The sequence below is a fragment of the Dipodomys ordii genome, unplaced genomic scaffold (genome assembly GCF_000151885.1).
Source record: "Dipodomys ordii isolate 6190 unplaced genomic scaffold, Dord_2.0 Scaffold62, whole genome shotgun sequence".
Taxonomy (NCBI): Eukaryota; Metazoa; Chordata; class Mammalia; order Rodentia; family Heteromyidae; genus Dipodomys; species Dipodomys ordii.
This window is the reverse complement of record NW_012267278.1, coordinates 8,092,154-8,105,461: the sequence shown is the minus strand read 5'-3', so window position 1 is coordinate 8,105,461 and position 13,308 is coordinate 8,092,154. Positions and strand designations below refer to the sequence as shown.

At 38.3% G+C, this 13,308-nt stretch overlaps 1 protein-coding gene across 1 annotated transcript in view; it reads right to left on the bottom strand.

The window, feature by feature from the left end:
* The window catches only part of Sim1 (single-minded family bHLH transcription factor 1), a 78,346-nt gene that overhangs the window by 31,645 nt on the left and 33,393 nt on the right, over positions 1–13,308 (bottom strand). The window lies entirely within an intron of this gene.

Here is a 13,308-nt window from a genome sequence, read left to right as displayed (position 1 = left end):
CATGTGGAAGGGGATGCAAGCAAATATTAGCCATGTAAGCCATTTCCAGAACAACTGGAAAGTGTAACATTTTAACTGATGTGTGTGAATGTAACTGCCACACATCCCCAAACCAAGTTATATGCTAGGTCACAAAGCAGTCTGTATTTTAATTTTCTTTTCAAGTAATAGATACAAACCTTTAATTCAGTTCCTTTGAGCTTTTGCTCTAAAGGTTTCTTAGATGAGGAGAACTCAACAGACAACCAGATAGCTCATGCTTCCTAGTTATTGCCAAGAATTCTTCTATCAGCCATTCCAAGATCAGCGATTTTGGTAAACCTTAGAGACATTCTTATAGCTGGCTAAATAGCATAACCAGGCTTATATATATAGTTAAGATATAATTATAAGCATAACCAGTATAAAAACCTTTTCTATAGGTCATCAGGGTACACTTTACCACCAGACTTATTTGTTGAACACTTTGTCTGTGTACTGTGTGAAGATGTGAGAATAAGTTAGACATCTGTAATCCCTGTTCTTACAAGTTATAATGTATTGGGAAGAAGTAAAAAACAAATAAGCCTGCAGGGGGTGGATTGGAAAGGATAAAGAGCTTATGTTAAGAAAACTATTACAAAAGTCTTGCATGAGATATTTAAGGGCATAAGATGACAGCCATGGTCCTGCTCATGGACACAATCCCCGTCCCTGCCCCGCCCCCCTCCAACCTCCCAAGCAGCAGTTTTAGCCACAAAAGTAGCAAAAACTTAGAAGGAAGACATGCATGTTGTCTTCCAGGCTCACAAAGTCTGATTGTGTCACAGTCTGCTGAACTGTTCTAACCACCTTCTGAGGATACTTCAGATGACCATACCCTTCTGTCAAAAATTCAAGGTCTTCCATCCATAATGTGGCTCCCACCCATTTTTCCTACAAACTCACAAATGTAATAGGAAATCCAAATAATATTCTCCCAAGCTGACCTTACACTTTTTAAACTTTCTCCCTCCATGAATACACACCTATACAATTACTCTTATAAAGAACCAGCTCAGATCCCACTTGTCTCTAGGATGCCTTTCCTCGCTGACCATTAACATCATTCACCCAATTTATACTTGATGAGTATGAGTTGATCTCTTCTGTATGGGGTTATCCCTGGAGGCTAAGGAGACATTGATACACAAAAGGCTTAAGTCTCTTATTCCTCATGAAGAAGATGAAGTCTGGTTCCTGAGGGAAGTGACTAGAAACTATGGAGGTGTTTTTTTCTTCTCTAACGCTATTTTTTAAGTGATTATGTCTTTCCCCATGGATTCTAAGGTCCTAAAAAACAAGAATCAAGAGCTATTTTATTATATTTCAAGGATCACTGCATAGATTACCAGAGATGGAAGAGGAAGTAGATAACAAGGATGCAACTAAGGATTGTTTTCCCTGATAAGGTCAAGTAATTTGCTGTACAATAGCCTTTTCCAGTAGGAAAAGAAATGATATGAGCTGTGCATTCTCACTCACATCTTCCGTTTGATAGTAGTAGACCAAGCAAACTAGACTTTGACACAGGTTAGAGCCTTTGCCATTGGCCATCTTTTGTGTCAAATCCATTTCTAACCACTGGAAAGCAGAGACTCCCATCTGACAGGACATACACTAACACCAAAAATCATTCATCCAAGTAAATGTGGCCAAATAACTTTGTAATACCATTCCTAATACAAAATCTCAGCCAAGGAATTAAGTAAGCAAAGATTCATTTTTCTCTTGCACTTTCAGATTCAAGAAGGTATGCATCTCAGCTATTGAAAGGTATTTCCAAGGAAAACTAATCTCTTCCATACTCATACTAGGAAGCTAACATTATCATAATACCAAAACCAGATAAGGATATGTGCAAACACTTGCTTGCATGTAACTACAGACCAATATTCCTGATAAACACATTATAAAATTCTCAAGAAAACATTAGCAAATCCAATCCAATTGCACATCAAAAAGAGCATATGCAATGATGGAATGGAATAGCTCAACACATGTAAATCACTAGTGTAATGTATCACATCCACAGAATGAAGGCAAAAATCATATGATCATTTATTTCTTCAATTGATGCAGCAAAACAACTAGGTAAAATTAAACATTATGCTACCATCAATTTTAATAAGTTTTTTATTGTGAAAATACTGTACAGAGGGGTTATTAAAATCACAGGAGCAAGGTACTGAGTACATTTCTTATCAAGCATTGTTGCTTCCTCCTTTGTTTTTCCCCTACCATCCATCCCTTCCCTCCCATCTCCACAACTACATCCCCCCCTCACCTAAATTGTAAAGGTTATTTTTTGACATATCATCTTGAACATCTAATTGTTGCAATGGATCAACCTGTATCCCTATCTCAGTAGATGAATGGATCAAGAAAATGTGGTATATACACACAACGGAATTCTATGCCTCCATCAGAAAGAATGACATTGCCCCATTTATTAGGAAATGGAAAGATTTGGGGGGGGAACCCATATTAAGTGAACTAAGCCATTTGCAAAGAAACGTAAGTCCCATGGTCTCCCTTATTTGCAATAACTAGTATAGGTCTGAGACAAGCAAAAATGTCAGATAAGATGATGTTAAGCAAAGTGAACCCCAAGATAAGGACACAAGTGGTTTTTTTCTTTTTTATTATGAAAATACTGTACAGAGGGGTTACAAGATAATGAGTAAATTTCTTATCAAGCATTGTAGCCTCCTCCTGTTTCCCCTTCCCATCCCATCCTCCCCCTGCCCTCCCACCCAACCCTCCCCCTTCTACCAAAGTTGTAAAATTCATTTTCGACATAAAGACTTGTATGTCTCATTGTTGCAATGTGTCCACCTGTATCCCTATTTAAATGATTTGTTTTTTCCCTTCCCCTCCACAAATTATAACAACATCAAATACAGTGAAAGCAGGGGTTATACCATGGGGGAGGGACATACAAAGCAACAAAGAAATAATCTTATAAATGTGTTAGAAACAATCTCATGAAAGAAAAAAACATTGGAATATATATCTTAGGGTTCATTTCCCCTAACATCAACTTATCTGACCTGCTTGACTCAGACATATACTAGTTGTTGCAAATAAGGGAAACCATGGGACCTATGTTTCTTTGGGCCTGGCTTACTTCACTTAATAAAACTTTTTCCAAGTCTTTCCATTTCCTAAAAAATGGGGCAATGCCATTCTTTCTGATGGAGGCATAGAATTCCATTGTGTGTATATACCACATTTTCTTGATCCATTCATCTACTGAGGGGCATTTGGGTTGGTTCCATATCTTAGCTATGGTAAATAAGGCTGCAATAAATGTAGTCGTGCTGGTAGCTTTAATGTGGTCTTGTTTGTGAACATTTGGGTAAATGCCCAAAAGTGGGATTGCTGGGTCATAGGGGAGCTCTATATGGAGTCTTTTGAGGAACCTCCATCCTACTTTCCAAAGTGGTTGAACAAGTTTACACTCCCACCAACAATGCAGTAAGGTTCCCTTCTGTCCACAAGTGGTTTTTTCTTTCTTGCTATTGTTTCTAATGTATTTATAAGGTACCAAGTGATTTGTTGTTGATTTGTATGTCCCTCCCCCACAGTATAACCCCTGTTTTCACTGTATTTGATGTTGGTATATTTGGGGAGCGGAGTTTTTTGTCGATCATAGAGCCTGAACTCTGGGCCTGGGCACTGTCCCTCAGCTCTTCAGCTCAAGGCTAGTGCCCTACCACTTGAGCCGCAGTGGCACTTCTGGGTTTTTCTGCTTATGTGGTGCTGAGGAATCAAACCCAGGGCCTTGCGCATGCAAGGCAAGCACTCTACCTCTGAGCCACCTTCCTAGCCTGGAGATCAATATTCTTAATTCAGTATAGAAAGGACATATCCCAAGAAAACATATGATAAACCCACAACCAGCATGATAAGGATGGGAAGAAGGCTGAAAGCATTTCTTCTAAGATCTAGAATAAGGCAAAGATGTCCACTTTCACACTCAGAATTGACACAGTACTGGGGATATTAGCAAAAGCAATCAGAGAAAGACATAAAAGATTACAAAAATAATAAGGGGAAAAGACCACAATTATTCCTATTTCAGAGCACCTGATACTATATAGAGAAAAGCTTCAAGACTCCACCAAAACATTGAAAAAACTCATAAATTCAGGAAAGTTTCCAGATACAAAATCAACATGCCAAAATTAGTAGCATTTTTTACACAAAAATAATGAACTTGATAAGAACAGAAATCTAGGGAAAGCAATCACATTCTCAATTGATATTTAAAAAAATAAGTTTAAACAAGGAAGTGAAGAACTTCTGCAATTAAAATTGAAAGACATAAAATAATTTTCCACAAAGACACAGAAACATGCATTTGAGAATATACAGACTCTTTAATAAATGATACTTTATGAAGTACTAGGACTTCAAGTGCTCCTGGCACAGTGGCTTATACTTGTCACCCTAGCTATTTGGAAAGTGGAAAAGGGAAGATTGAAATTCAAAGTCAGTCGGGGGCAACGGGTGGGCAGTGATACCTCAACTCAATCAATAAAGCAAGCATGAGAACATGAATCTATAATTCCAGCTATGAAGGTTAAAGTACAAGAGTAAACCAAGAAAGTAGCTCAAATGGTAGAACACTTGTGCCGCAAGTTTAAAGCCTTGAGTTCAAACCCCAATAGTGCCAAAGGGAAGGTAGGAGGAAGAAATGATAGAGATTTTTTTAAGTCCTTATTACTATCATTCAATCAGTAGACATCATGTGTTAAACACGTGTTAAAACATGCATTAAAATATCACAGTGTACCCCATAAATATTTGTTTTTTGGGTTTTTTTTGTTTTTTTTTGTCAGTCGTGGGGCTTGAACTCTAGGCCTGGGCACTGTCCCTAAGCTCTTCAGCTCAAGGCGCACAATCTACCGCTTGAGCCACAGCACCACTTCTGGCACTAGTGGTTTATTGGAGATAAGAATCTTATGGACTTTCCTGCCCGGGCTGGCTTTGAACAGTGATCCTCAGATCGTAGCCTCCTGAGTAGCTAGGATTACAGGCATGAGCCACTAGCACCCGCTCTTGCAGTTGTTTTACGGAAAGAAGTTTTTTTAAGCCTTTCTAAAGTTTTTGTGTATTTCCCAACAACAACAAAACTACAAATCAAATAAGTCTAAATAATATTTTAAATCCAGTATCAGATTTAAAATTCTACATATGCACATGGAAACACTGTTAAATGTAAGCAGAGTTGATGCATTAAAATTAAAATAGTAACAATTAAGCTTAAATTAAGATTAAAATAGTAACAATTTGGTGCTCCTCAAACAATATTTTCTTTGTTGTTGTTTGTAATAAACTATGTGATTTTTTTGTTTTATTTGTATGTTTTTCCCCTCTATGGTATATACCCTGTTATCACTGTAAATGATTTTGGTATTGTGTATACCAAAATTAGGGAACAGAAAAGGAACAACAGAAGGACAAGTGGAGAACCAATGCAATAGCAATATACACAAGACAATGTGTTGGGAATGATCTGTACAACTTGTGGGTGGGATGGCTGGGGGATTGGCGGGAAGGGAAAGCAGGAGAAAAATGAGGGAAGGGGTAACAAGTTTGACAAGAAATGTACTTATTACCTTATTTATGTAACTAACCCCTCTATATATAACCCTGATAATAAAAAAATTATGCTGAAAAAATTACAACAGGAAAAAAATAGCAAGTGGAGCAGAGGCTCAAAGTGGTAGAGTGGTAGAACACTAACCCTGAGCACAAAAAAGCTCAGGGATTGCAACCAGGACCAGTATAAATATACATATACACTTGCGTGCTCACCTACACCATACACACAAACACATATATTCTATCAAATTTTTGCAGAAGTTAGGTAGATCAAGGGTACAGCAGCCTCTGCCTGACTGTCTAACAGCCTATATGAGGCTTATCTTATCATGGAGACATGATAAGATTAAGACTAAATAGTGTATGAAAAATCCATAGCACAGTACCTAGAACACAGTGAATTCTCAATAGCCATATTATCTCTTAACTTCCAAACTCTGTAACACTTTTTAGCACATCATAAATACCTCTCTGTGCTGTATTACTTGACCTTTCACTCTAAATTTACTACCAAGTTTACTATATTATTTTCAATCTATAAAATCTACTGCAGAGCTGGGCACCAGTGGCTCATGCCTGTAATCTTAGCTACTAAGGAAGCTGAGATCTGAGGATCGAGGTTCAAAGCCAGCCCATTTGGGAAAAGTCCCTGAGACTCTTATCTCTAATTAACCACCAGAAAACTGGAAGTGGTGCTGTGGCTCAAATGGTAGAGTGCTAGCCTTGAGCTTAAGAGCTGAGGGACAGCTATCCTCTCCATTCCCCACCCCCAAAAAATATATATATACTGCAGAGCTGGCAATGTGGTTTATGTAAGGTCTGCTCCTGGATGGTGAGCAGAGTCCACCCTCTTCGCAGCAAAGTCTCCACCCAGTACCTGCATTACCTAGGCAACTGGCACACCAGGAAGAGGTCACATCTGCATCCACTGAGGTCACATCTGGATTCTATGTGGCCACACCTTTCACCCCCCCTACCTAGATAAGGCCTAGCCCAGGGCCAGACTCCCTCTTTCCCAGGCCTTCCCCAGCCATATGGAGTGCCAACATGGCCTGGTGCCAGCCAGAACGATGAATAAACTTAACCCTTACCTGAATACCACATGCGTGATGTGGTTCTTACTTGGCAACCTCTCTTTAAAAACCTAACAGTGCAGTGGTAGAGTGTTTGCCTAGTAGCATGCATGAAGCCCCAGGTTCGATTCCTAAGTACCACATAAACAGAAAAAGCCAGAGTGGTGCTGTGGCTCAAGTGGTAGAGCACTAGCCTTGAGCCCTGAAAGACTCAAGGACAGTGCCCAGGCCCTGAGTTCAAGCCCCAGGAATGGCAAAAAAAAAAAAAATCTACTGCAGCATGGTCAAAATGCTTATCAAAAAAAAGTTCTTTATTGCTAAGTTTGCAAGTGGGGACCTTTAGAGAAATGCAATCACTCTGAGAGGTCTTCCTGTTTCAGTGTTCAAAACCCCAACAGCTCTAAAGATATATTAATATGAAAAGCATTATATATATACATACATATACATATATGTGCCTACTTAGATTTCAAGTGTGGTTGATGTGCTGCCGAGAGCAGCTCCAAATACAGATGCACAAAGAACAAAGCATTTGTTTTACTTTTAGAATTCTATGAAATGGAGCTTTTCATTTGTAGAAGTTGCTGGAAATCGCATTTACCAATTGCGTGTCCATCTCCAAACTCAAGCACACAGAAGAGCCTTGCCCTACTACTCACCCTGACATTTTGACGTGTATTCTGGCATCACACATGCCCTCAGAGTTTCCCATATGCTTAGCGAAGCCATTTATTTCATGTTTCCCCCATGAAGTGGGAGAAAATAAAAAAAATTACTTGACAGAATTTGAACTTTAGAGAGAGAGAAAGAGAGAAAAATAGGCCCTAGCTATGTGGATAAAGAGCGGGAGAGAGGGAGAAAGGGGAAAAAGGAATAGAGGGAGAAAGAGAGGGAAGGAGGAAGGGAAAGAAGGGAAGAAGGAAGGAAGGATAGAAGGAAGGAAGGAAGGAAGGAAGGAAGGAAGGAAAGAAGGAAGGAAGGAAATTAAAATTCTCTAATAGGAAACTCAGAAAAGATAAAGTTATGTAACAAGAATACTGTAGAGAACATAACTGATTTGTAGACAAAGGACACGGCACTTCCTTGGGAAGTGCTACATAGCCTCAGTTTGGAGCGCCACAGCTGATCTCATTAAGGGCAGTGCGGGCTATTTCCCAGACACAATTGATACAGTGAAAGAGCAACTATGGCATACACTATCCTCTTCAAAATAGTAGTGAGAACAATCTACATTTGGCTTTCTCTCCTTTTAAGGATGTGTACAAAATCTACAGACATCTTTAGGTAGCTCAGTGCTGAAAGCAATGTGACATGGGTAATTTTGCAGTTTCTAAGACTGGGGAGCTTGCTAGTTTCACCCATATTTGCATAGGCCAAAGTAATCCTCTTATTCCATTATGGATATTCAGAAATCACTCAATTTGCAGAATAAACCACCGGAGTCTATTTTAAACTTTATAATATTCATGTACATATTTGGAATAACTCAAATACCAATAGAAAAAGAATGAAACCATTGTGCATCATGCCACAACCACTCATGAGGTCAAAGCTACTTGTTATAAGAAAAACTCAGGCTGATACGAGCCAGAGCTAAGTGAAAGGTTCTTCGCTACCAGATGCTACCCCTAGCTTCAGAGAAATGCATTATTATCCCTATATTCCACCTTGAATAGTCTTTTTTTTTTTGGTCCGGTCGTGGGGCCTGAACTCTGGGCCTGGGCACTGTCCCTCAGCTCTTCAGCTCAAGGCTAGTGCTCTACCATTTGAGCCACAGCACCACTTCTGGCTTTTTTCTTTTTGCTTATGTGGTACTGAGGAATCGAACCCAGGGCCTCTGGCATGCAAGGCAAGCGCTCTACTACTGAGCCACCTTCCCAGCCCCTCCACCTTGAATAGTCTTAATGCTGATAGCTATACTAACATATATGCAACTTTAGGTGAGTTGAAATAAATGTACAATGATGCAATCAATACTATTTTGATAGTTCAAGTTAAGTCAAGATTCTTTGTAACAATTTTTCTTCTCAAAACCATACTTTAGCATGCTGGTGGCTCATGCCTATAATATTAGCTGCTCAGAAGGCTGAGATTAGAGGATCAAAGCTCAAAGCCAGCCCAGACAGGGAAGTTTGTGAGACTCTTATGGTTAATAAACCACCAGAAAACCTCAAGTGGAGCTGTGGCTGAATGGTAGAGCCCAGGCCTTGACCAAAAGAGCTCAGGGCCAACGCCCAGGCCGAGTTCAAGCCCCAGTTCAAGCCTCACACACTTTTTCCCACTTGCATTTTAGACAGATGCATTTTTGCTTTTGTTGGGAGCTTCTTGGTTGACAGGATGCTATGTAACAATTCTTAAAAGATGCCCCCAGATTCCTGAATTGAGCTAAAGGTAATCAAATTATGCAGGCAAAACATGGAAACCAAAACACAAAACTGATTTGGCTCCAAGGGCACTGACTGAAATAAGCAGAGGATTGCATTAAACTGTGATCCGATTAAGCGGGAATGACTGGGCCTTACACTAAACTTTTTAATTGGATTCTAAAGTCACTGTTACATCAAGTGCATGACCTTCTTTATATTCTGGCAGAGTGACTGCCTAGTCACTGGGTAAACCTCGGCAGCAGAGAGACCTGTTTTATGCTTCAATTTCAGGCTCCCATGGAGCCAGGCAGAAAGAGATGAGAAGGAGAACTCCATACTGTGTGGAGCTCCCACACTAAAGCAATCTGCTGGAAAATTAGGCTAATCTACCCTCCGAAATGGAACAATCTCATTCTAATAAGTGGATTTGTGTTCATTTCCAAGAGTTGTTCTCCCACAGTCTTTGACTTTGCATAAAGAATGCCTTTGCCTAGAAACCATCTTTCTCCTCTATTTTGAAAGTTACATTTATTGCTCGGTGGTTCAGATGTCACCTCAAGAGCAATGAATGGTTTGAACATGAAGTTTATTACTGCATTTTGAGATCAAGAGGGAACAAGATGAGTATTATCAATAGGCAAACAATAACCAGAACATAAGGCAATATATATATATATATATATATATATACCCATCTGTAATATGATATGGTATAATCATTCATCTTTATAACAGAAAAAAAACCATAAAACAGGTAAAATATAGCTAAATAGATCACTTTTTTTCCTTCCCCTGCATGGTCATGGTGATTTCTCTTTGCTCTTCTTTTGGGTTCTGTCCATCTTCTCCTAAACACATAGCACGTCTACTATTTTGTCTCACAATATGGCGAGTGTGGAAACTTCACCACCACCTCCCAAATTCCTTCTTATATGATAGCTTTCTTTTATTGTCTAAGACAATATCTCACATAGAACAGTTCCCTTGTAAGTGAGTAATAAAATAATGTTCATTGCAATAAACATCGACTCATGTCAATCCAAATGACTGAAAATTAAGCTTTCCATACAACTTCTGTTTTGGCAATACTAGGATCTGAACGCAGGGCCACATACTTGCTAAGCAGGTACTTCACCCATTGAGTCATTCCAACAGTCCCTTTTTGGTACTGGTTATTTTCAAGATATGGTCTCACTACATGCCTGAGCCCATCTGGATTGTAGTTGTCTTATATGTGATTATTTTTATTGCTAGCTAGGATGACAGGCATGCATCCAACCATTGTACTTTCCCTGTAGCTTGGATAACAGGTACCCACCATTGAACTCAGCCATTGGTTAAGATGAAGTTTTGTGAACTTTTTTTTTTTTGCTTTGGTCCTGGGGTTTGAACTTGGGGTCTAGGTACTGTCCTGAACTTCTTTTGCTCAAGGCTAACATTCTAGCAATTGAGCCACAACACCACTTCTAGCTTTTTCTGAATAGTTTATTGATGATAGGAGTCTTTCCTGCCAGGTCTGGCTTTGAACTGTGATCCTCAAATCTTAGCTTCCTGAGAAGCTAGGGTTACAAGCATGAGCCACCAGCTCCTGGCAAATTTTGTGAACTGTTATGCCCCAACTAGCCTTGTACCCTGATCCCTGATTTCTGTATAAATAAAGCCTAGCTCTATTTGAATTACGAAGAAATATCCTCTAAGCTGAATTTACATGAGATTTTTCATGTACTTTCCAGATTCTAATTAATAATGAACATTCAGAAATTCTGTGAGATACTAAATCAAATAAGCAATATTTTCCTGTTTCAATGATATGCACACTAATAAAATGATTTTATCAGATAATATTTAGGCACTGCATACCTGATATCATGTAAACTAGACTACTGAAGTTAGTTTCATCCTCAACCACGTACTTGGAACTATTGTAATTTTATTGGCAGAGGGAGGAGAAATAGTGCTTTGACTCTAAAGAGAAATACATTCCACAAATCAGTAGTGAATACAGATATCCACATCAGCAAAATAAAAGGAGATAAACATGCACAAGTTGCTGAGAAATGGTTTTTAAGAGTTTTCGCCTCACAAGTAATAACCTATAGGAATTAAAGCAATTGAGAAATGACCATTTTTGCTTTTATATTAACAGGGTGTCTTTTTTTGCCTGTGGAGGGGATTGGGGGCTGGAGTCTTTTTTCCCCCTTTTTGACAATACTAGGTTTCAATTCAAGACCTCAAGTCCCGAGTTTCTTAGTGCTCTATTAGGAACCACACCCCAAGCATTTTTTAAAGTTATTTTTCAGATAAAGTTCTGAATTTCCCTGAGGCTAACCTCAGATCTTAATTATCCTAGCATTGCTTTTCAAATAGATAGGATTAAAGATACGTGCTACCACATCCTACCAGTAAAGAGTACTTTTTATGACAAAAGATAATGAGATCATTGGAAATAAATGAGTGTGCCTTTACTTTTTGGGTTGCATGCCCCTGGAGCAGGATAAGATACAGTGATGTTTGAATCTGCATGGTTTACCAGGCTCTGTTTTCTGTGTGGTGTTGTATATAGAGGCTGTTACACACAGACGCATCCCTCCCTCAATTACCTGACTGAGTTACACTTTGTTCCTAAGCTTTTGGTACTTAGTTATTCTGTCTGCTTTTCTATTTCTATTCCACTTTGTACTCATCTATATACTATATTCCTGATTAGATTTGTTTTTCTTATAAACAGGAATTCTTTTTTAGGCCAATATATGAAAGTGTGGCTATTCGATAAAGAAACTAAATGCAGGTGTATTTATTTTTCTGTAAAACTATAAACTGTAAGATACTCTTATCTATATAGTTTTCCCAATTCTATGAAAATAAAACTTGACATACATAAAGGAAAGAAAGGAGAGAGAGAGAGAAAGAGAGAGAGAGAAGAATAGTACTCTGAAGAGTAAGCAGTAATATTTATCAAGAGTCTAAATCTCCATGGTTGTAAATCAAGTAATTTCACTTCTAGAATTGTAAGGTCATAATCAAAGGTGAGTATCTACACTTATATTAAGTTGCTTAGCAGTATAATTTCTTACCATTAGAAATAATGAAATAAGAAGTAAATAAATTGCAAAATTGTAGTAAATCTATTTGATAAAAATGTTATGCAGTAATTGGATATTTTTACTCCAATTTTATGAAAAATACTATAATTGAGTGAATTTTTTGCTCTTTTTAAATTAACATGTAATAGGCGCAACAAGAAGCTATGACCTAAAATGTTAAATGCAGATGTCTGGGATATAAATTTAAAATCTGTTTTCTTCCTCTCTTCACTTCAATATCTTAGGTTTTTCTTTAGTAAGCATGTATGACTTTTGTTATCAAAAAAATAACTTTATTAGAAAACATACTAATTGAGGCCAATTTCAGGAACTTTCACCTCATATTAAAATGGCTCCCCAACCTCTTTCTTTTTATTTTTAGGGTAAATACAAAAGAGGAAGCACTGCTAAATTTATCTTCTCACGGGTTCAACTTCTCTGGAACACCCTTTATAATGTTTACATGTCCAAATGTCCACAAACTTTCCCAGTAGCAGCATATTCCGCTTCCTGATCTATTTTCTACCCTTCTGTTCTTACAGAATTATCTTTCTGGGAAGGTTTTCTTATGAACTATGTGACTTCAGATTCACTTTTTTGAAGAGTAGAACTTAAGTTATTAGCACAGTTCAAAGGGAAAAGTTTTCTTTCACATGGTTTCTTAAAACAAGTTAGATTTGTGTAAGCTAAAATAACACATTTATCAGTGTTCAAATAAAGTAAACCCTAAGAAGCTGTTTTGTTGTTCTAAGGAGGCTTTTTGAAATGCTTCATGAATTTGCCTGTTATCCTTGGGCAGTGGTTATGATAATCTTCTCTGTATCGTTGTAATTTTAGTACATGTGCTGCTGAAACAAGCATAGGATTATTTTTTCTTTGAGATATAGGGTCTTGCTATGTCTACCAGGCTGGCCTCAAACTCTCTGGCTTCAAAAATCTCTCTCTCTCAATCTTCTAAGTTTCAAGACTGCACATGTGCATTACACTGTACCTGACTAGAAAGTTAATGTTTATGCTTAAGAAAAAATTATTCTAGGGCTGGGAAGTTGGCTCAGAGGTCGAGTGCTTGCCTTGCATGCCTGGGTTCCATTCCTCAGCACCACATAAGCAAAAAGAAAAAAGCCGGAAGTGGCGCTGTGGCTCAAGTGGTAGAGC